The sequence below is a fragment of the Catharus ustulatus genome, chromosome 5 (assembly GCF_009819885.2).
Source record: "Catharus ustulatus isolate bCatUst1 chromosome 5, bCatUst1.pri.v2, whole genome shotgun sequence".
NCBI classification, from domain to species: Eukaryota; Metazoa; Chordata; class Aves; order Passeriformes; family Turdidae; genus Catharus; species Catharus ustulatus.
Window position 1 is genome coordinate 444,055 of NC_046225.1, and position 23,005 is coordinate 467,059.

The 23,005-nt window shown below is 48.8% G+C and overlaps 3 long non-coding RNA genes across 3 annotated transcripts; all 3 read left to right on the forward strand.

Moving 5' to 3' along the window:
- LOC116996660 lies at positions 1-12,345 on the forward strand. The gene is made up of 4 exons (XR_004417985.1): positions 1-225; positions 433-509; positions 7,421-7,471; positions 11,401-12,345. It is a non-coding gene; the product is annotated as an uncharacterized LOC116996660 (long non-coding RNA).
- Positions 12,346-13,579: 1,234 nt separating this feature from the next.
- Positions 13,580-16,299, forward strand: LOC116997118. Its single transcript, XR_004418093.1, has 4 exons — positions 13,580-13,721; positions 14,728-14,945; positions 15,124-15,232; positions 15,936-16,299. It is a non-coding gene; the product is annotated as an uncharacterized LOC116997118 (long non-coding RNA).
- A 3,865-nt stretch (positions 16,300-20,164) lies between these two features.
- LOC116996716 lies at positions 20,165-22,251 on the forward strand. Its single transcript, XR_004418008.1, has 3 exons — positions 20,165-20,639; positions 21,656-21,759; positions 21,998-22,251. It is a non-coding gene; the product is annotated as an uncharacterized LOC116996716 (long non-coding RNA).
- Positions 22,252-23,005: the final 754 nt, after the last annotated feature.

Here is a 23,005-nt window from a genome sequence, read left to right on the forward strand (position 1 = left end):
TCCAGCTAGGAGACATCTAGTTCCAGCTGGTTAGAGCTGCTTGCATGTCTTACCTCCTCCCCCTCCCTCTTCCATAACTCGTGAATCCATCTTACCTAGGGACAGAAAGAACAAGTACAAGCTACTTGTTAGATTCCTTCTCGCTTTGAATTGATGCTGACCTCATCAGGGTCCCTGCTCCAGCTGCCAGCAGAGGTGAGATGCTTACGACGCATGGCTCAAAAGGTGAGCTCACTCTTGCAGGTGTCCCAAAGACCTTAGGGTCCTGCACTTGTGTTATCATTAGGAGTAGTGAAGCATGACCCTTTCCTAGTCTCCAAGTGCTCTCAGCTTGTCAGGCACTGGAGAGCACCAGCCACTTGATAGTGTTGGAGCACAGCCACAGGAATCTGAGAGCTATTTACTACCTAATTACTCTTTTGCCTTGTACAGCACCTGATGCAGCAGAGACCGATGGTCCACTGTACAACACCAAATGTCATGAATGACTCTTGACCCAGTCTCAGAAAGTGAGTATCATAGCGCTCTGTTGTCAGAACAAAGCTGCTCCTTTTCTGTTAGACAAAGTAAGGCCAGAATGCCACTAAGTGCTGGATTTACATCCTCTTTCCATCAAGTAAATCATGTTACCTTTTTCAACTTTTACTACTTTAGGAGAAGCTCTTTATTGAGGCTCTATCACGGCAGAAAAAACAGCTGTCTCAAGGACTGTCATCTCAAGCCTTCACAGAGAAGGGGTGATAGAATCAGTTTGACGGTAAATGACATAGGATGTGTTAAAGATCTGGAAAGAGAACACAGTGGTTCTAGAAATACAGAAGCAAACTGAAATTCCTAGCTTAGTGAGGCCTAAAGGCTTACTCCAAAAGACATCAGTGTCATATGAATTCCATACAAACAGGTGCTTGTTAGCTTCACTGTTCACTCAGAAAGATGAATTCAGAAACTCTTTAATCCATTTTCAAATTTATTATACTTACATAGCATTTCAAAACTGGTTTCCATGTATTTTTTCTCTTCTGTAATTAAAAGCCAGTGTTCTTTACCTAATGCTGAAATGCCTCTAAATAGATACACACAGAGGGAAGTCTTTGAGAGCATAATTCAAAGCTAAATTTTTCTCATCATCCAGAACCCTGACCTTTGACTCCTGACCAAACAGTAGGCCTGGAGAGGGAGTGCACAGTTCATGTGTATATAGCCTGTGCCTGTGTATGTAGTTACAGTAATGCAGTTTAAGTGCTATAAAACATGTCACAAAATTAAAATGTAATTAGCAGAACAAAAGCCCTGAAGTTCTTTATTTGTTTATCCCACCATCAGCACACAAACCAAGGCTGAGTGCAGCGTTAGCATTTCTGCTGTATTGCATTTAATGGGCTGCTTTAAGCTTCTTTGCATGCCAGCCTTGTGTGCAAGAACACATTTGCTGTTGAGAAGGGGAAATCGTTCTTGTGGGCCCTGTGAGGGAAGGCATGCTCAGCTTCAGTACCTTGAGCCTAGCTCATATCAGCAGATCTCATGATTGCCTCTCTTGCTTGTTCCTCCAGTTGCTAAGAATTCTGTAGATAAACTTCACTTTATCTGAAGGGAGGAAGTTGCCGCTGGATGCAACTTCCCATGCAGATGGGAAAATAAGACTGTTAACCACTCGTGTGCCACACCACTCATTCAGCCTGTACCACTGCAGCAGACTGGAAGGAAACGACTTTTCCCTTATCATTTAAAGGGGGGGAAATAAATTAGTGAAACTTTGTGGTAGCCTGAGCTGACAGAAATAGGAATCTTGAAATTACAGGCTGTGAGACAGAGACTCTGTACCTTGCACTGCAACAGGAATCAAGCCTTTCCCTCTGCTCTCAGCTCCCCATGTAACCATAACAGTTTGGGCTTAGTGATTAGCCAAGAACACAGTGCCCAGGAGAACTGATAGCTGCTGGTCCAGTTCAGCTGCCAGGGGTCAAGGCAGCTGGAGAAAGCACTGTATGCTCAGGACATGATCACACAGTTGTTTTAAGAGTCACTCAGGCTATCTTTGGAGGGCACTTGGAAGATTAGGCTGATCTTAAAGAATGCAGACAACCAGGACATTCTCTTTTCACATGTGCTCTGCTCAGTCATCCTTTCTTTTGCTCAAGTAGGAAGTTTGAGGGCAAGTGATAGTACCTTCCATATCAGGCTGCCAAGCCCTCAATATTTGTTAAAATTATGCTTTCGGCAGATGGCATCCATGGCAGTAAAGCTCACAATGCCCATCTCTAGGCTCAGATTAAGTGGCAACATCTCCAAGCTACAGGGGTAGACAGCACCTCCTAGTTTCAGCTACTGAGGAGATAATTCAGGGGGAATGAAAAAGAAAAAAGAAAAAAAAAAAACCTTCCAGTGGTTATCTCCCCATTAAACACTTCTTCCTGGGAGGGCTGAAACAAGCAAACAGATGCAAGGGCATGTGCCTCCTAAAACCCAGTGACAAGGCTCCCTGTACTGAGAAAGTGCTCTGCTGAATTCCAGCATAGTATTGTGCAGGCAGGCAGCCCCAGAGCTGGCTCTTCTGTAGGAACTGAAGCAAGTGGACCAGGATCTTGTTTACAAAGAGCGGCCACTTGAGTTTGGAGATAGTGACATTGAACCTCAGAAGCTGGGGGGACTTGAAATATACCAAAGGATGCAGCATTTTGTGTGTATCCCAAGCCTTGGTCCCCTCTGCTTGTGTCTGCTGCTTTATGGGGGAGTTACAGTTCATAGTTTGCAACGTCATTTTAATTTTTTATTGCTCTAGGATTAAAGTCCTCCAGGACTTGCTCACCTTAAGGAACCAAGGCCCATAGACTCAGTCTTTACACAACTAAAAATTTACCACTTGGCCAGCCTCTCAGAGGCCTTATATCTGCATTTCCTGATAAGATAAGGATACATCAAAGCTGTGATTAACTCCAACTGCCTCTCTGAGCTCCTTCAACTTTGTCCCTGAAGCATTGTTACTTTGAAGTGCAAGTCATTTGCTCCCCACTTACATAAGTTCTTCAGGGAAATCTCTACCTTGCATTAGGTGCAGTCTGGCTGTCCCTCTGCCAGAGAAAAGTTACAGCAAAACCCTACCTGGAGCCTGGAGGGAGCAGTGTGCCATAATCTCTTCAAAGCATGAGCAGACACCCTGCTCAGAAGGGCAGGGGTGTCACCTCACTAGGCTCGTGGTGCAGTGCTGCCCCAACAGAGTTCTTCTCTGGAGAACAGCATTCTTCGTAATGATTTAGAACATACCTGAACTTAATCTCATCACTGTGCCCCCCTAGTGCAACACACCTGTATAACTGGTAGTCCCAGCTGCTGTCATTCCTGGAGCTCTTGGCTTTCGGTACAAAATAATTATTTTTCATCCCTTCATAGCAGTTTGTTTGATGTCCCAAGTGCTATTGTATACAGGTTACTGGGTGCTGGGTGCTTGGGCTAAAGAACAGGCAGCTGTAGCCAAAGGTAAGTGGTTCCTCCCCAGAACTGGGGCTCCATCCCATAGGCAGCCACCTTTCTTGAGCCAGAGAGTCAATTGAACAGCAAAGCTTCTTTGTGTCTGCGATACCATATTCCCTTCTAAGGTCTTGATATGCTTTCTGGACAGGACATGGCTAAACAAAGTGACTAGCACAACCTCACTGTCAGTCTCCTGGTCACACAGGTTAGCATGCTGTGTCTCGTACAGTGGTGGTTTAACTTACTCTAAAAGGAAAGCTGCCCAGTTAGGCAGGGGTGAAGGATGTTTCATGCTTTTTGAACTCAAAGTCTCTCTGAATATGTGCACCAGGAGACACAAACACCTGCTTGTCTCAATAAGTCTTCTTCATAATGATACATTTCCCATATCGAATCAAGTAACTGGAAAAAAAGTGGTTTGACAATGAAATCTTAAAATCTGCTGGAAGCTACAGAAAAAAAATATATTTCATCCTTTGAAACCACCTTGATATTCAACCATGCAGAGAATTCAGTGTTTGAGGGGTGGGGGGTTTTTTGGGTGACCGAGAGGAAGTTGCATTTCCCTTCATGCACTGAGCACATGGACACCAGAGATGCAAAAAGCAAGATCCACTCCAGACAGGGAAGGGAAAGGAGGGGGCAGTGAGAAGCATGGAGACAGACCACATAGGCAAAACAGGAAGTTCCGGCTAAAGAGGAAATGCTTCAATGCTATCTTAAAAACATGTTGCTATGAAACTCCGTGCAGCTATAGGGAGGTGAAAGAAAGGCAGATTTCTGCCGATTCAGCAGCCTGAGGTTCACGTCCTGCCACACACGGGCTCTCGTCCTTTTCCTTGAGGAGGGGCCGCAGCTTGTGCTGCCCCTGTACGAGCAGCTGGAGAGAGGAACCAGGCTCCTGAGAAGCAGCCTGAGCACAGACACTTCCATTTCGTGTGTGCAGGCTGCTTTTGTCCTTCCAGGTGGCTGCTAGAAGTAGGTGAGGCAGGCTCATAACCCTTCAGTAGCACGTGCTCTTCTACTTTAGAAGCAGCTTGTTCAGTGACCAAATCAGCTACATCACACAGCATCATTCCCAGTCTGGTTTGGCTGTCAGGATCCCACACAGGAGAACGTGGTTCGGCAGTAGCCTCAAAAGCCTCGGTGACCCTGCACTTCATCAGCAAATTAGTTTCCCCAGGACTCTCTGAGAGACTTCTGACATACAGGTTTTAAGAGAAAATGGATCAACAGGATCACAGTAAACCTAACAGTCCCATTTAGAAGCAATGTACTGTTCATCTACTTTACCTTATTTTAGTGCCTGTGTAACTAGAGAGGAAGCAGACTCCTTTTTAAGGACTAGGAGATGAAAAGTGTGAGCAGTAAAAAAAGGCCAGAAGTGGCAGGTGTCTAGAGACAAGAACAGTCCTATGTATCAGGTTGTGATCAGGTAAGTCACAGATATCACTAATGCCTTGCGTGGTCACAGCCACACAGCTCCTTCTTTCTGTGAATTGTAATCATTACAGCCATTTATGCCTTCAGACAGCCTTTCTCCAAGCATGCAGGGGTACTGCCTGTGAATGAAAGGCAGGATGAGAATCAATGAGCACTGTTCTTCCTAATTCTGACATCTCAAGAAGTAATTGAAACCTCACGGACCTCAGTTGTAACTTCCCATTTAGTTTGTTAAATGCCAGGACGCCTCTTGTGCAAAAGCAAGTCAGCCTCTTAAAGCCAATTTAGATAATCCCATGATCCATGGGACAACAAACAGGCAGAATTTCTGAGTACAAAGATAGCCCTGTAGCCAACATCTCTGAAGCTGAAAGACTCTTTGTGTGGTGCAGCCAGCATCATCTCTGAGTTTTCTCAGAAGCCAGTGCAGAGAGGGTAAAGCTCTCTTGCCTACTGTGCAGGCTCCTCCAGCACAGAGGGCAGCTGCTGAAAGGCTCACACATGCCCAGACACACACGTACGCTTACACGCATGATCTACCCAAACTGCTTTTGTTGCTCTGGGGCTTCAGCAAAGCCTGTTATCCATTTTGCTGAGTAGTCCTCTTTTTCTTTCTAATAATGGTGAAAGGCAGTTTTCAGTTCGCTGTCAGCAGTGATCTCAAAATGACAGGCCAGCGAAACATTGCGTAGACCACAAAGGAGTGTTTTCCTTGGCAGCATGCCCAACTCTGTCCTATTATTGCTCAGCCAAGAGCTATTGTCCTTGACAAGTGACTCTGCACTGGCAGAACAGGATCCACTGCTAAAGAGTTCTTCCCATGTGCTACACTGCTGGTGTCTTCTGAGACAGTAGGAAGGCTGGAATATCTGCCAGTGCTGGAAAACTCACTTCCCGGAAACCCAGTTATTATTTCACAGAGCTATGGGGCAGCAATTTGGTACTGGAGGAGAGAACCACTGCCCAGAAGTTAGCTACAGAACATCCCTAAATGCACCCAGAAGACACCTAGGCTGAACAAAACCAAGTAGGCTGGGGGACAGTGAGGACAGGGCTTTCACACTGTGCAAGGGCAGGCAGCCAAGGGAGCAGAGCAGGCAGCGCACAGCTGGCTCCTTCAGCAGCTGGCTTAGGGCAGGGAGTAAAAACCACTTTGAAGACTACTAAAAATCTGTGTTTTATCAACACTGAAATATCCTGTCCATGTGCTGCTTTGTTAATGCCCTCTCATTTGTGATCAAATAAAGTGCAGGTTCACAAATACAAGATTGAAACATTTTCTTTTGGTGGTCAAAAACTCTTTCTCATCACAGAAATCCTCCCACACAAAATTTTCCTTCAATTTATCTGTGACTTCCAGTTAATAAATGCTTTGTTGTAAAGTTGTCAGCCCTCCTGAGTGGAGCAGGGCACTATCAAATTGCTTAATACTGACAGTAAGGATTTCCTTTTGAAAAAAGGAAATGAAAGAACATGATGTGAGTCACAGAAAAGTTCCCCCATGGAAGAACGGATCTGAAGGGGATTCTGGGGAGCCAGTGAGACCAGAGAGCACAGCACTGGCGTGTTGGGCACTTAAACTTCAGATAGCTCTTAGCTTCTGTTCAGGGCCTGCACGTCAACAAGGCCTAGAGGAGGTCTGTACACACTCACTTTCACCAAGGAACAGAACTACCTGAGTGTGCCCAGCTGGTGCTTAAGAGAGATTACTTTGCCCAGCAAAAGTTAGGCCTTGGTTATGGCTGCTGCCTGTACACACACCGAGCTGCTGAGCCCAGGAGAGAGGTGCCCCCAGCCAGTGCGGTGCCCAGAACCCTACTGACTCTTGGGGGAACCTGTAGGCACTTCCTGGAGCCACCTGGAAGGTGATCCCACACTCAAGGAGATTCGTGTTCCCTACTGCTGAGAATGTGGTTAGCTTGAGGTCATGACATGTTCTAGTCAGATAAATGTGGGAGATAAAAGGACACCCATCCATGCTATGCTGGCTGCTTCTGAGGGGAGAGATCTCAGAGCCTGAAAAGTCAAATGGTTCCAGTCTCCACTCATTTGTCTTACAGCTGAAAACTTCCTGGTGCCTTGTCTCATTCACAGGGGGATCTCACCCCTGTCACTTTCATTTTGCTTTCAAGACTGGAGAGGAAGGGACACATTCTTTTAATTCTTTTTCATTCTGTAAATCTTGGAACAGAACACTGTGTCTGTTTCATTGAATTGTTGATGTTATTACCACTTTCTTATTTGGGATATTAGGCAAACCTTCCTTTCCCTAATGAAAGAGTGAGAACACCCACTGCATGTCTAAAGCAAGAATATAAAAGAGAAGCTCCATAAATGGTTCTGCTCTGTTTCAGAGTTGGAATCTGAAGAGGACATTCATGAACAAAGTTTTATGGAAATGCATTATTACACCCGTGAACTTTAGAGAAATCTATGGTTGCTGTGCTCTGCCACTTGTAACTTTTTGGTATTCTTTACACAGACCTTTTCTCTTTTTGTACTTTGACAGGGTTGTGCTTCCTTTCCCATCCCGGAGGATTGCCGGTGAGGTTTGAAAAGAGTACGTAATTTCTTTTCCTAAGTTCAGAAAGTGTTACCATTTCTTTAGCTGAGTCACCTAGGCATGATCAAAGCTTTAAAGACACAATTTTCAAAGGTGCCTGGGATTTGACTACTCAATTAAACCAAGAGAAACTGAATCTCTGAATCCTCTGAGGTGCTTTGGAAAATCTCCTGCTAAATGTAGCAGCTTAATGACGATCTAAAGATACATAAAGACATTTGCATCTCTTTTACTGAAAAATCATGGGCTACTTCCACTCAGTAAAAACTTGACAGGCAGTAAAGAACATCACAGTCTCCACAGAAGCAAACCTTACTCCATTTTTCTGGACTGCAGCTCAGTTACTAGCCCTGTTGTTTCTTTCCTGAAGCATGGCTAAATTATAGGGCTAGGGAAGTATATCTGCTGTATTTTGGGGCTGCCTTTGAACAGGAAACACAGAGAATGACACATCAGAGGTCTGCAGCACTGTCAGGATGCAGGAAGTGCTCGTCTGGGTCAGGCAGTTTGATTCAAACTCCATCTCCGTATTTCCATTCCTATTCAGAAGTAAAATAAGAATTGGCACTAGAACACTGACATGAAAGCTGTCAGAGCTTAGGTGCAGCTCTAAGTGAGGTTTCGATTGCTCTGTAAATTGTCATCCCGCTTTGTTTGATGGTACATCCAAAATGAGTGTGTAATCATTCCAGAGGACTTAGCTATCCTATTACTGTTTACATACTGAAAGCTTTTTACTTCACAGTTTTGTTTGGTGCATTAATTTTTTTTTTTCATTTAGTCCCTTGATTTATTTCATTTAAAGCTTGGTGAGTCATCTGATTGAGAAACTTGGTGAGAATCAGAGCAATAGCTAGTGGGTTGTTCTGTTTATTGACAGGCTATATTTCCCTTAACATGAGCTATAAACAACAGATGACTTATGGAAAGAAAATTTGTGGAAAATGATGGATATTATCTACATAAAGGTTGTCTGTGACATTCAGAAATCATGATTTGCACAAATTCTGAAGCTCACACCATAGCAGAGGATTACAAAACACATCCATCTGGTAGCTCCCTTATGTTTTTCTAGGCTGAATCTGTGAAGTGGTTTGGCTTCAGTGATAATACAATCCAGATGTTGGCCTACAGGGAGCAAAAGTATTTACTAAGCAGAATATTTTCCCCTCTTTTCTGTGATAAATTCACTAGATTCCCCTCACCTTGTGAGAACACACTATGCTGGACAGTAGCAGGAAGCTCTGCATCTTATTAAAGGGCTCACTTATACAAGTTGCTGACAGCCACCCAATAATGGCATCAAGCTTTCTTTTTGCCACATATTCATGGTGTGGGAAAGGGGGAATTTGGATTCGTTTTACCTTACAGGCCAAAGTTTCTTGAAATCTGGTGTATTCACTGAGCAGGACACAAGTTGGGGTGATTTGCTGTGACAGAGCATGCAGTCTGTCACCAGTCAAGTGCTTAAGGGAGATGGAAGGTTTGGGATTTGTCTGCTTGGAGAATATAATATCTAAGTGTTAAGGAAACTCCTTTTTCCCAAAGCAGGCTAGCTAGCATGATTCTGTATCTGTAAGCTTTCTACAGTCCTTGGCTTTTGCTTTAGATCATTCCATGAGTGCATTCTGCTGGTGTAATGCTAAGTCCATTCAGGAGTGAAACTGGGAGCTGCGTCCTGGTGCCCTGATAATCCAGGTAACTGGTTCTTCGACACTGCATTGCAACTGATTGTGAGTGCAGTTTGCTATAGAAAATATGGAGGTACATAGAGCTGTGTTGCTGGAAAAACACTGCTAAAAAGACAACTGTTGGCAAACATTTAGGGGGATAGGCAATAAAGCAGCAGGAGTGGAAGGTTTTTTAAATAGTCTGAGACTTGCTGTAGACCTCTTGTTTTCTGTGCAGCTCAGTACATATTGCCCTTTGTGGCTCTTTTATCAGCATTTTTTTCTTGAGCTCTGCAAGCAGAAATTAATTGACAATACTGGTAGCCAAAGCTATTGTCCCAACAGAGATTGTATGTAGGGACAAATTCAAATCACACTCAAATCGTAGAAAGTTTATCTCTGTTGCAGTACAACCCAGTTGCCCCAGGAAAATGCAGGCAGTGTATTAATCTGTCTTCCCACCTGGTGTCTGTAGATTTTAGCCAATTTCTAGCCAGTGGTTACTTTTGATCTGTTCCCTGTATGGGAGGGTTTTTGTCAAGGTGGAAGCCAGACCAGTCATTGATTTTTCAAGAGGCTTATTTTGTTTTATTAAATCTTGTGCAGAGTTAAATACAGGAGCCCTTGTTACAAGGGAAGGTAATTGTATTACAGACCTGGTCTGCAGGGAGCTTAGTGGAGATGGCTTTTAATAAGCAGCATCTGGAAGGATGCCATGATTTAATTGAACGGCCACCCCACGGAGCAAGGCACATGCTAAAACAGGAGGGTGTGGATTAAGCCCTGCACCATCAACTATGGCCATGAACGTGTCATCCTGTGACTGCAATTTTCTGGCCCAAACGGGTACCTGCCCCAGCAAGTCTTTCCTGGCTCCTGCTGGGAATATTTTCTGGAATGCTGTGAGGGGCGTCCCAGCTGTGTGCCTGCGGGCAGGCCTGCCCTTGTAAGGGTTCCCCGTGTCCGAAATGAGACTCGGCTGGTGCCTTGCTGTTCTTTATGTTCAAGAGGTGCTTACAGGACCTGCCAGCAGCGCTCTGTGTGTCGACACATCAGGGTGTGCCTGGCAGGAGGCTGCGTGCAGAGCTGGCTCTGCTGCAAATCCACTGGAACCAGGAAAAACCGTGCTGCCCAGGTGGAGCTGGAAGGTGACAGGAGTTCCCTAAGCAGTGTTTCAGTGAGGAAATGGCTAGGCAAGCTTCTCCTGCCCTTGTTTCTGAGCAAGTGCTTTGGATGGATGTTGATTTAGGAGTTAGAGCAGAGCTGATCCTTTCCTTACCTGGTGTGGTAGGCATGAGCTCTGTGCCTGGCTTGCTGTGACCAAGGGTGGGCACATGCCTGTGGGAGCTGCTGTCCTAGGAGAGAAACTGGAGCCAGGTCGGGAAGTATGGTGGAGCTTGGCAGACAGCTGTTTCTCCCAGTTTGATGCAGTCCCTCTTGTTCCATGCCCAGCATGTTTCTCCTAGTGAGGTGACACCACCTGGTGCCAGCCTGCAAACCTGCCTCTTTCCCTCCCTGGGTACGGCCACTTGCTAAGAGCTTGTGCTGGCAGTGCACTGAAGCTCCGGCAGGGAAATTCAGGCATCAGGGACCTGAGTTTCTCTTAGCACCATTCCCATGTCTGGGTGGCAGGGTTGTACACAGGGTAGGTGTGCTGAGTGCCTCCATGAAATCCTGACCGGATTTGGCAGCTGGGAGGTGAAAAAGCAGTTATTCTCTGCTCTCTACCTGGTCTGATACTTTGTTGAGGATCATAAGATCACCAGCAAATAGGAGATGACTGTCTCCAAACCCCAGGAATACAAAATCATGCCAAGGGGGGGTGGGGGGGAAGAAAGTGGGAAGGTGTGGAAGACTTTATGACTTCTTATTGCAGCTGTAATAGATTTTTAAAAAAAACCAAAAAAAAACCCAAAAACAAATCCCACAAAACCAAAACCAAACAAAACCCAAACAGAAAAATCCACTAACAAAACAAACAAACGAAACAACAAACAAACAAAATCCCGCAGCAAAACAACACAGCAACCACCCCACAACTCGCAACCCTTTTGTGGTAGCCTGGTAGATTTAGGGGTTTTCTGGAACACGTTATTGGAAAGGGCTCCTTTACAGCCTACATACTTAACTGCTAGAGTACACCATCAGCATAGCAGCAACTTAAATAACAGTGAGGCATAAAATCAGAAACAGACACTCAGGCTTGCTATAAAAACAGGCAACAAAGAAGCTCTGAAAAACTATTGTTATTTCTAGAGGATTTCTGTGAGTGTAAGCACCCAAGCTGAAGTGGAAGTGACCATGCAGAATCTTCAGCTGTGAGAGGACAGGCCTTGCAACTTGGTCCACCTGAGAAAAACAAGAACTTGCCCTCATCATCAGCTGGACTCTGCAGAGCTGCTCTGTGACCAAGAACAGAATTGTGGGCAGTTTTACTTCATCTCTGTGGTCTTTAATTTATGTTGGATAGAGCAATGCATTGCCATTTGCTTGCCAGGTTGTTAAGACTTCTACCTGCAGTGTCAAAAGCTCTTTGTAAGGTTTTCCATCTCTTTTTGCTCTAATACTAGATATCAGGACAATCTGGAAAGTTGTGTTTAAATGTCCAGCTGCATTTCCAGGACTGGTGAAATCTGACAGGCACTTCCTAACATGAAGCAAACACATAAGCAAGCAGAAGCAAAGTATCATACTCAGATATGAGCGGATTTATTGGAGAAGAATCCATGGTCTAGGCAGTTTGCTGGCAAAACTCAGGTAGACATTTGGGATTGCAGGAAGCTTTACCGTTTCCACAGCTCCAAAGTTATATCACATTTCTGTAATGCCATACAGCTGCTGGAGGGCTGGTAGTGCTCTCAAAGATGCTTTAACCTTGCAGGCAGCCGCAGACGGTATTTTGCAGAACCAGCCTGTGATAATGTTTAAGCACAGACCACAGCATGTGACGAAATAACTGTTAGCAACTGCCTGAAGAAACCCATTGAAATAAGCAGCTGTTTATTCTGATGCTTAATGAGGCAGCAGTTAGAGTGTTGCAATTTTACACTTAACTGAAACATTTTAGAGCTCTTGAAAGCAAATTAAGGTAAACTGGGGTAACATGAGTCTTGTGTTTATTTAGAGCTTGCCTTGTGGAGCTCACAAGTGTGAGACTACCCGAGAGGGAGGAGGAGTTGAACCGCAAGACAGTAAAGCTTGGGAGGGCATTTCTGTCCGGTCCTGGAACAACAGCTGTTGTCCTAAACATCAGGTTGTGCTGTTGGTAGCCTGGAACCCCTGATTTTTTTTTTTTTTTTTTTGACCTAAAAACTGATGTATGAAGGAAGAGGAACCTGCTTTAAAAACCCCAATAAAGTTCTTGGGTTTGGGGGATGAGGGTTGGGTAGAAGGTGGTTGTAATTATTTCAGTGGAATTCATAATAACGGAAGATGCTGCTCTGGAATGAACCTGCTCAGACTCATCTATTGGAGGTGTGTTTTGTTTTGTTTTGTTTTGTTTTGTTTTGCTTTGTTTTATTTGTTTTGTTGGGGTTTTTTCCCCCTAATGTACTAGAGGACTAAATTTTTAGGAAGCTTGCTAGAGTTAATTGCTTGTTAGAAACATAAGGTCAGTGGCCTCTGTTATGATTTGCCTGGCAATGATTTAAACAGAATCTAGCAAAATGTAATTTTATTGTAGCTGATGCTTTTAAGTTTAAATAAAGCTTTGTTTCCTAAGGTCATTATGATACCGACTGCAATTTCTTTTCTAAGCAAGTCAGATCCAGAGATGTTTTAGATTCCCCTGAAAAGATTCTCATTTGGACTACAGGAATGAAAACACGTATCCGTCGAAGGGTTTGCCCCAGGTCACCTGAATTTATTTTTATTATCTTAGCAGAGCCAATTTCCTTAAGAAAATGTGATTCATGATGGAGAGTTTAATTGGAGGATATATGCAGCTAACATAAAAGCTGCTTATGTACATATGTACATGCATTTGCAGAATGTCCAAATAAATCCAGATGGGGGGGGGGGGGTACAGCACTTGGAATAAATTCCGTGATGCCAGACTCTGGAGGGAGGAAGGGGACTTGGAAGATCCCAGAGGATCCTTCAGCAGTGTCTGCAGTGGGTCTGCAGCATCTGTGCAGAGGACTAGGGCACTTGATGCGGTGTCATCCGTGTCAGAAGAGGCGGGGCCGTTTCTCACCGGGTGCCCCCGGGCTGACAGCGGTGCCATTCCGGGAAGGGGAAGGAGCAGGGCCCGGCAGGACACGGGGCTGGGAGCGGCTGTTCCGCGCTGCCCACGGCCGCGGGCTCGTCCCGGGCAGCGAGCGAGGGGAGCGGGGCTGGGGGCGGCTCTGGGGCACCGCCTGCAGTTCCGCTGCGAGCCCCGCAGGGGGCGCCGCCGCGCCGCTCAGGAGGCCCCGCCCGCGCCTGCGCCGTGCGCGCCACGTGGCCTTTGGGAAATGGCGGCGGCTGCGGCCGGGTCGGGCTCCGGGAGAGGCGTGCGCGGGCCCTGGGACGGTCACTCGGCTGTAATGGGCCTTCCCCCAGGGCGCTTGCGGCCCCTGTGATTCCGGTGAGATTCGGTAAGTCCGGGGAAGGGTTTGCTGGCTGTGCCGTGCTCTCCAGCGGCCCTGCCTGGGCTGCCCGGCCGGGCACAGCTCCGCTCCCGCTCCCAGGCTCACCGGGGCAGGCAGAGCCACCGCAGTGCGGCTCAGGCTGGAAAGGCGCAGCTGGGGCCTGCAGCCACGGCGGGGGGAAGGACAGCAGGCAAAGCCTCTGCACCAGCCCCGGGCCCAGCCTGCCCGGGAGGAGCTTCCGAGAAGCACCGGGGGCTCCTGTTTGTCGGGAAAGCTGCAGCCGTCGGGGCAGGGCTCGGGGGGTGACCCAGACCCTGCAGCACTGCAGAGAAAAGGGGCACCTCATGGCCCACGGGGCTCGGCTGCGGTCCGTAAAAGCTGGGTCTGCTTTCACCGCTGCGTGTGGCTGCCGGGATGCTGGCTGTGCCCAGCCTCTGCCTTGCGACTGGCTGCTCCTCGGGAACAGAAGGGTTGTGCTTGTGGTTTCTGGTTACGTGGCCTGTCCTGCTGTGCTGTGGTTCGGGGCTGCGCTGGCAGCGCTCCTGGACACGGCCCTGGCTGCAGGGGGATCAGGACGGGCACTGGGGCTGGGATTCAGCTGTGCCCCACGGCTGTGGGAGCCATGGCTGTGAAAGGAGCCGAGGGAAGGTGCTGCCCCAGAGCTGCCCGAGGGTGGCTTCTCTCCACACCATCGGCAACCACCCAGCGGTGCTGCTGATGGTTTGGCTTCTGGTCACGCACAGGCTGGGATGATCCTGTCCTGCTGCCCCTGCCAGAGGCTTCTGGTTGTTCTGGGCCCTTGGTGACCTGTTTCATTTGATATTTAGTGCTGGGCTTGGCTCAGCTGTGTTTGATGAACATACCCTGTGGCACGTTCAGGCTGGGATGGGGTTTGTGCCGTGCCTGGCTCAGTGATGTTTATCAAGGTGTGCAGTGCAGTCCGTGGCTCCCCAGTCCTGCTCTGAGGCAGGGTGGGGGTGGCTGGGATGCTGACTGACCCCTCTTTGCGCAGAGACAGAGGAGATGCTGCTGCACCACATCCCCAGGAGAGCTCCTGCCTCACTTCTGCTCTCGGGGGTGTGACTGGGAGACACCTCCACGCCGAGAGTGGCACTTGGCATGGCTTCAGTCCTCCTGTTGCTCAGAGCTCCTGATTAGGGACACCTGCCCCTGGCTCGGAATGCAGGGCGCAATAATTCCAGGTCCAACCACGAGATGTTCCTGCTGCAGGTAAGTTCAGCCCTCCCTCAGGGACACCTGTGCCTGATACAGCTCCAGCTGATGGACCCTCTGCACAAGAGCTGTTCCTGGTTCTCCAGCTCCTGCTCCTGGCCCCCCTGGTCACTTAGTGCTCAGGATATTTGAGGGCCCAGGTGATTTCTGTTCCTTCTGCTTGTTTCACTTGCAGGTGTTTCCCAGTCCAGCTTGCTGAACCTCCAGCTCTGACCATGGCATGTTCTTTGTTCCAGCTCTGGCTCTGAGATGTTCCAGTTGATGGCTGCTCCAGTTCCTTCCAGGTCTTGCTACATAACTTGTGTCTCCTATGTAGTCTGTGTCTGTGTTCTGTCGTTTGTGTCCATTGTCTTGTGTGTCGCCTTTGTCACATCTCGATGCTTTATCAGCATCATTCCAGGCCATGCTGGCCGGACTCCACTCGTGTACTTTCCTGCATTGGGCTGATTCTGGCATCTTTACCTTTTTGCTCTTAGAGGCAGAAAGAAGTACACAAGAGGTTCTCATCCATTTTCTGCCTCAGCTTTGCTAGAGCCTTCTTTTCACGTGCCGTTCTCTTGGCCTTCTATAGGGAGTGTGTTAGACCCTCCTTATGTGCCTTCAATAGTTCCCTAGGTTCTGTCTTTTCAAAGAGTATTGGGCTTGAGACTTGATCCTCCAGAGAGTTATCTCCAGTCCTCACTTATCCTGTATGTACCTGCCTTGGCTTATGCTGTAGGTACCTGTACTGTGTGTGCCTGTCTTGGCTTATATTGCACGTACCTTTCTTGTACGTGTCTATACCGTATGTACCTATCCTGCACGCACCTTTGTTGTGCCACTGACACTCAGTGCTGCCCCTGCTCTGGCACGTGGTCACGGGTAGGTAGAACAGTTACAAAACTTAATTGTTCATCTCTGTTCTATGGGGTCTGGGGTAGAAAACGTGTGGGGATAACCTCTAGCTGTCAGGGAGCCACTTGCTGACCACCTCCTGTTGTCTCGCAGGTCCCTGAGGTGGGTTCCTATCTCTGCAGTCACCGATGCTACCAATTTTCCTGGAGTCTGCCGTTTGATGTTGAAGAGCAGCAGCTGGAAGATGTGTTGAAACATCCTGTTCGGTGTAGTGTTTCAAGCAGGGCTTGCAGTCAGCATGTCAGCTGAGGAGTGTGTGACAGTGGGAGCGCGTGAGTGTCCGTGTGTGTCTGGGAGAGTTTGTGTCTGTCTGCTGCTGCTCGTGTCTGCCTGTGCGAGTGTGTGTGCTGACTGCTTCTAGCCTTGTGAGCAGGATTTTTGCCTTTCAGGTGTTTTAACTCATTTTTAAAATGAGAATAAAAAGTCCCCAGCCAATGGGTTGGGTTTTTTGCCCTCAGCTGGTTTGTTTTTCCTCGGACCCAGCTGATGAGGTGCTGTTCACCACCAAAGTTTGTTGGTGGACAGTCCCAGTACCGAGGTTTTTGTCAGGCATTGTGGAACCCAAAGAAGAGATTTTGCCCACCACCCCCGTTTCAGAGCAGCAAGGTGGCAAAGCAGAGCAGCCAGCCATGCCTCAGCCAGTGCCCACTGCCTGAGGGGTAAGTGCCTTGGAGCAGTGCGAGTGAGGTGGGCTGAGGATCCATGGAGAGAAGGTTTCAGGCCACCAAAGCCATGGAAAGCTGGGATTTGGGGAAGACAGGCTGCTGTGTTGTGACCAGCACAGTGACCAGGGCTGGGGCTGGGTTTAAACATTGCACTGGGTGAAGGGGACAGGGTTCAAGGCATGTGGCAAAGCAGCTCAGAACACTCCGTATGGACAGAAGCATCCCTGAACTAGTGAAACAGCTAGGAAACCTTCCAGGAACCTGGCACAGACAGCTCTGGCAGGGACACACTGTTCTCCCAGTCCCAGGGAGAGTTTTCTACAGTTCCAGCAGCCCCTGAGCAGTAGTAACAAGGTAAAATATCTGTAGATTATGAATGAATATAAGTGAAATATGAAAAAATAAATATGAAATTTTTATATATATCTAAAGAGCTGGTTTTTTATTTGGTTATTTTAATTTTGATTGGGGTTTTTTTTGGGCATTCATTTAGGAGGAATTTTTGAAGGACTGGGACTCGGTGCTTTTTGTCCCCCCCCCCCCCGGTCTGTCCCCAAAGGCCGCCAGCCCGGGCTGAGTTCGGCGGCAGTGTCGCCGCCGTGTGGACATGGAGCGGTACTGCAGCCATCTGCGGGCAGCGCCCTCTCAGTGCTGCCGCCGTGTGGACACAGCGCAGTACTGCAGGCGTTCCTCCAGGCACCGCCCCGCTGGGTGGTTAAGGGCGGGGAGGGGGCGTGCCCACAGCCTGCTGGAAGTCAAGATGGCGGCCGCCGCCGGATCCCGGGTAAGAGCGAGGAGAGCCTGTCGCCGCCTGCCGCTACTCTCTCGGCCACCACCCGACACGGGCACGGGTGGCCCCACATCCCACGTCCTAGTGCCAGGAATGAGGGTGGAATAGCGCGCCCAGACTTGCGGGATCAGTCGGCGTTAGCCTGTCTCGGAACCAGGTTCAGGGAGCACACTACAGACGCCGTAGTGAGGGGCGGGGGCCTGCCACGGTAGCACAACAAAGAAGGCGACTGACCATAAGTGGCTTTCGCCGCACCAAAGACGGCGGAGGACCAAAAGCGTGTTCTGCCACACTAAAGATGGCGGCAGCCCGCAAGTGGCTTTTAACACACCAAATATGGCGGCGGACCGGAAGTGCGTTTTGCCACACAAAAAATGGTGACTGTACGAAAGTGGGTAATGCCACACAAAACATGGCGGTAGAACGGAAGTGTGTTTTGCCACACCAAAAATGGCGGTGACAGGAAGTGAATTAGGCCACACAAAATATGGAACCGGACCGGAAGCGGCCTCTACCACATCAAATATGGCGGCAGGCCGGAAGTGGGTTCTGCCACACTTATTATGGCGCGGCCCAAAAGTGGCTATAGCCACACCAAAGCCGGTGGCGGACCGCAAGTGAGTTTTGCCACACAAAATATAGCGGCACAGAAGTGCCTTTTTTTGCCACACCAAATATGGTGCAGCTCAGAAGTGATGTCTACCGCTCAAAATAAGGCGGCGGGTCGGAAGTGCGTTCTGCCACACCGAAGATGGCTGCCAGGAGAGGCAGAAGTCATGTGACTCCCTCCCATGATGGCATCTCCGGCACTATTCGATTTACCTTCCCGAAAAGGGAAATCAAGGACTCCGATTTGTCTAATGGGCGGCGTGCCTCCGACCCCGATGCCGCTGCAGCCCAGCCGGCGCCATTTCCAGCCGTTCGGGCATGCGCTGTGAGCCCAGCAGCACCGGCGCCCTCTCAGTGTCGCCGCCGTGTGGGCACAGCGCGGTACTGCAGCCATCCGCGGGCCGCGCCCTCTCAGTGTCGCCGCCGTGTGGACACAGCGCGGTACTGCAGCCACTCCCGGCCGGTGCCCTCTCAGTGTCGCCGCCGTGTGGACACAGCGCGGTACTGCAACCACCCCCGGGCCGTGCCTTCTCAGTGTCGCCGCCGTGTGGACACAGCGCGGTACTGCAGCCACCCCGCAGCCCAGCCCGGCCGAGCCCAGCGGTGCTGTCGGTGGCCGTTAATTAGCGCGGGTGCAGGCACTGCCCAGCGAGCTCCTGCCCGGCCCCGCGCTCCCGTCCGTGCCCGTGCGATGGCCGGGCCGCCCGCGGGACTCGGCGGCAGGAACACACCGAGCTCTGCGCGTTTAACGCGAGGCGGCTCCGCCTTCCCTCGCGCGGGGCCTCGGCCCGGCCAGCGCCGCCCTACGGGAGCCGAGCCGGGACAAGGGAGCGCAGCCAGGAAACGCGAATGTAGCCGAGTGGAGCCTCTAAAACCCGAGTTTAGCCGAAGTGCCGGCGTAGCCGAGTGTAGCCGAAAAAAGCCGAGTTGAGCCGAAGTGCCGGCGTAGCCGAGTGTAGCCGAAAAAAGCCGATTTTAGCCGAAGTGCCGGCTTAGCCGAGTGTAGCCGAAAAAAGCCGATTTTAGCCGAAGTGCCGGCGTAGCCGAGTGTAGCCGAAAAAAGCCGAGTGTAGCCGAAGTGCCGGCGTAGCCGAGTGTAGCCGAAAAAAGCCGAGTTTAGCCGAAGTGCCGGAGTCGCCGAGTGTAGCCGAAAAAAGCCGAGTGTAGCCGAAGTGCCGGAGTCGCCGAGTGTAGCCGAAAAAAGCCGATTGTAGCCGAAGTGCCGTGGTAGCCGAGTGTAGCCGAAAAAAGCCGAGTGTAGCCGAAGTGCCGGTGTCGCGAGTGTAGCCGAGAAAAGCCGATTTTAGCCGAAGTGCCGGCGTAGCCGAGTGTAGCCGAGAAAAGCCGATTGTAGCCGAAGTGCCGGCGTAGCCGAGTGTAGCCGAAAAAAGCCGATTTTAGCCGAAGTGCCGGAGTAGCCGAAAAAAGCCGAAAAAAGCCGAGTGTAGCCGAAGTGCCGACGTAGCCGAGTGTAGCCGAAAAAAGCCGATTTTAGCCGAAGTGCCGGAGTCGCCGAGTGTAGCCGAAAAAAGCCGAGTGTAGCCGAAGTGCCGGCGTAGCCGAGTGTAGCCGAAAAAAGCCGATTTTAGCCGAAGTGCCGGTGTCGCGAGTGTAGCCGAGAAAAGCCGATTTTAGCCGAAGTGCCGGCGTAGCCGAGTGTAGCCGAGAAAAGCCGATTTTAGCCGAAGTGCCGGCGTAGCCGAGTGTAGCCGAAAAAAGCCGAGTTTAGCCGAAGTGCCGGAGTAGCCGAAAAAAGCCGAAAAAAGCCGAGTGTAGCCGAAGTGCCGGCGTAGCCGAGTGTAGCCGAAAAAAGCCGAGTTTAGCCGAAGTGCCGGAGTCGCCGAGTGTAGCCGAAAAAAGCCGAGTGTAGCCGAAGTGCCGGCGTAGCCGAGTGTAGCCGAGAAAAGCCGATTTTAGCCGAAGTGCCGGCGTAGCCGAGTGTAGCCGAAAAAAGCCGAGTGTAGCCGAAGTGCCGGAGTCGCCGAGTGTAGCCGAAAAAAGCCGATTGTAGCCGAAGTGCCGTGGTAGCCGAGTGTAGCCGAAAAAAGCCGATTTTAGCCGAAGTGCCGGCGTAGTCGAGTGTAGCCGAGTGTAGCCGAGTGTAGCCGAAGTGCCGAATGTTGCCGAGGTTGCACGAACCCCGCCCGGCTCCGCCCAGCGCAGCACCCGAAGCTGCCGAGCTCAGCTGAGCCGCGTTATTGAAACAGCACGAGCAAACCCGCACGGGCTCAGCAGCGAGCCCGGCACAGGCAGGCGGCTTCTTGTCTATGAAAGCAAAGCATTTCTCTCCTGACTTGCCTGCTAAATAGGGTGTGTCAGAAAAGGCTTTTTTTGTAGCATAAGATAAATGCTCTTGCATGAGGAGTCGAACCACAAGACAGTAAAGCTTGGGGGGGCATTTCTGTCAGGTCCTGGAACAACAGCTGTTGTCCTAAACATCAGGTTGTGCTGTTGTTAACAGCAACATTTTGTTGTTTTTTTGGGGATGTGTTTTGGGGATGATGCTGCGAGTAAACATTGTGAAGTGTTATGCATCTAATTAGGGATGCAACTGATATTGCAGATTTGGAATGATGCTTGGAAAGATTACAACTGAAATGAAGGATGACACAAGATGCACCGAAGGATGGCTGAATATGAGGACCCAGAAGTGCCACGCTGTTAAGCCTGACATCAATGAATTCCTTGGCAAAGCTCCTAGAACCTACCCAGGAATTGTTGGTGACACAGCAGGTATTTCTAAACTAAAATTTGTACGTATTTAGAGTTGAAAGTACGTTGCACTTTACAGATAGAAGCCATGTAATTGTGATAATGTTTTATAACCTTCTCATATGTAAAGAATAAATTTATTGGCATAAATTGTCATTGATAAACAACTGAGGTCCTCCATTTCTGGAGAAAAAAAATCAGTTTTATTTTAATAAAATTTAATAATTACATGGTGATCCCTACATTCCAGATTCTGTTACTCCTTATCCTCTTAAAGTGCAAAACAGTTGAAGGAATGGAACAGAATTACTAAACCTAAAACATTCTACATGAAACATTTAAACCTTGTTGTAGCTCCTTCATTGAAAATATCTGAGTTCTTTGTTCTGTTTATTTCAAGCAGTCTTGGTCCGTCTGTGGACTACCTTTTAGCTAAGCTAGGAAGAGTTGGAAAATAGGAACAAAATGAGTTTTGGCATGATGTGCATTACTGTGTTTCAGTAACCTTCCTGTTCATCATCAGGTGAAAATAGAAGAAAAAAATTTATTCTGAATCTGATTTCATTTTCTGGTATAAAATGTTGATTTCTAGCTCAAGGAGCATCTTAGTTTAGTCTACAGTCAGAAACCTAAAAGAGAATCAGAAATTTCAGCCCCTGTCATACACGATGAAGTTCCGCTCTATCCTAACCCTACATCCATACGTAGTGAAAAATAGAGATGGCGCAGATGGTTTGTGTTTCTGAAACCTTCCATGAGCAGTTTCCATCTTTGCAGCAGCACGAGTGGGGGGCAGGGGGGGCACTATGCGAACATTTATAATCCGGGTGAAATCATTGTGCGTGCTGTGTAGGTGCGATAACGCAACTTGCAGGAAAGTGCAGCCTGCCAATGAAAGGAAGTTTCAGCTCCGCTCGTGGATTTTTTATCCAGATGAATGCTGATTGTTCAACATTCCCTGATGGCCAGCTTCCTTCAGAATTTACAAAGGTACCTGTACAAACTGTGTTTTGGCATAATTTTTAAATTTTTTACAGACATGAGGAGAAATGGCTGCTTTTCTCCAGGCAAGGACGTGACTCGCAGAACGTGAGGAAAAAATGTCCTGAGAGAAGATCACTTCTTGTGCTTCCACCAGCAGGTGAGAGAAGAGAGGGTCACACCTCAGGAGCCGGATTTTGGAATGTAGCTTTTACTTCTGGGTTTCCATAGTCTGTCCAGTGCAGGTCCAGCCTGTGCTTCAACTTCCAGCCCTCAGTCCACAGGGAAATGAACCTCTGGGAAAGTTCCTACAGCTCTACTTAGTGCTTTATGGATGATGGTGATTTTTCTGGAAGTAGGGTGTCCGTTCTGATCCATTTTCTCCCCTCTCCCTGCAGACTCTACCTGCTGAAAGGCGGAGGTGAGGACGGGATCTGTAAAATCTCTGACTCTCTGCGTCTCCCTGAGGCTCACGCCGTGTTTCCTGTCAATGGTGACGCAGTGGAAGATGCTGAAGACTGAAAACTTTGTGTTTTTCCCCCTGAATCCCAAGAGTCTCTCTGCAGCTGTGCCCTGTAGATCTCCTGGGTTTGGAAAGGTTTTGCATCCTGCCATATTTCTCTATAACTCAATAAAAAAGAATCAAACTGTATCAGTGTGGTGTTAATTACTTTGAGTTGTTTAATTAAACCAAATCATTGATGAGTGGTTTGAGCATCCCTTGTTTGCATCTGGCAGCTCTTAGCTAATTTCTCTTCATTCCTTTGATTTCTTCCAGTTATTTCTTAAGCCATTACTGCACTTTGGATATACAATAAGGACAGCAGCATTTCTGCCCTGCTGGACTGGGAAATCCAAGCCCAATTCCTTAGAGACCGAGGGGAGGGGGAGCTGAGCCTCAGCATGGGTCTGGCAGTGGGGATTTGGCAAGGAAGAAAGAGGAGAGATCCTCCAAGAAGTTGTTCAGGCCAGTTCTGCTGGCTTCGGGTGCTCCCAGCCAGGAAATGATCCTGGTTAAAGGGGACTGGAAGGAGCAGTGGGATGTGCCAGGGGGTCTGTGCTGGGACCCCCAAGCTCTGTCAGGGATGGTGGGAAGTGTCAGCTCCAGAGGAACAAACAGAGGGGCTGTGCTGGGACCCCTGAAACTCCATCCATGCCAGACCTTTGGGACACGACTGAGAGGCTCCACTGCCTGAGCAGAGTCTTCCCACTATTTTCAGCCGTGCTTACAGGTTGAACAGCCCTTGGGAGCAGTTGGGATCGCAGACGATCACACAGGAGCCAGTCTGGGAGAGCCAATGAGCTCTTCCATGGATTTATTTATGCCAACGTGTTTTGAATGTACACCAGAATCTCTCCGATATCCCTGATATCCTTGAGTATTGAGTTTTCCCATAAAGAACTCT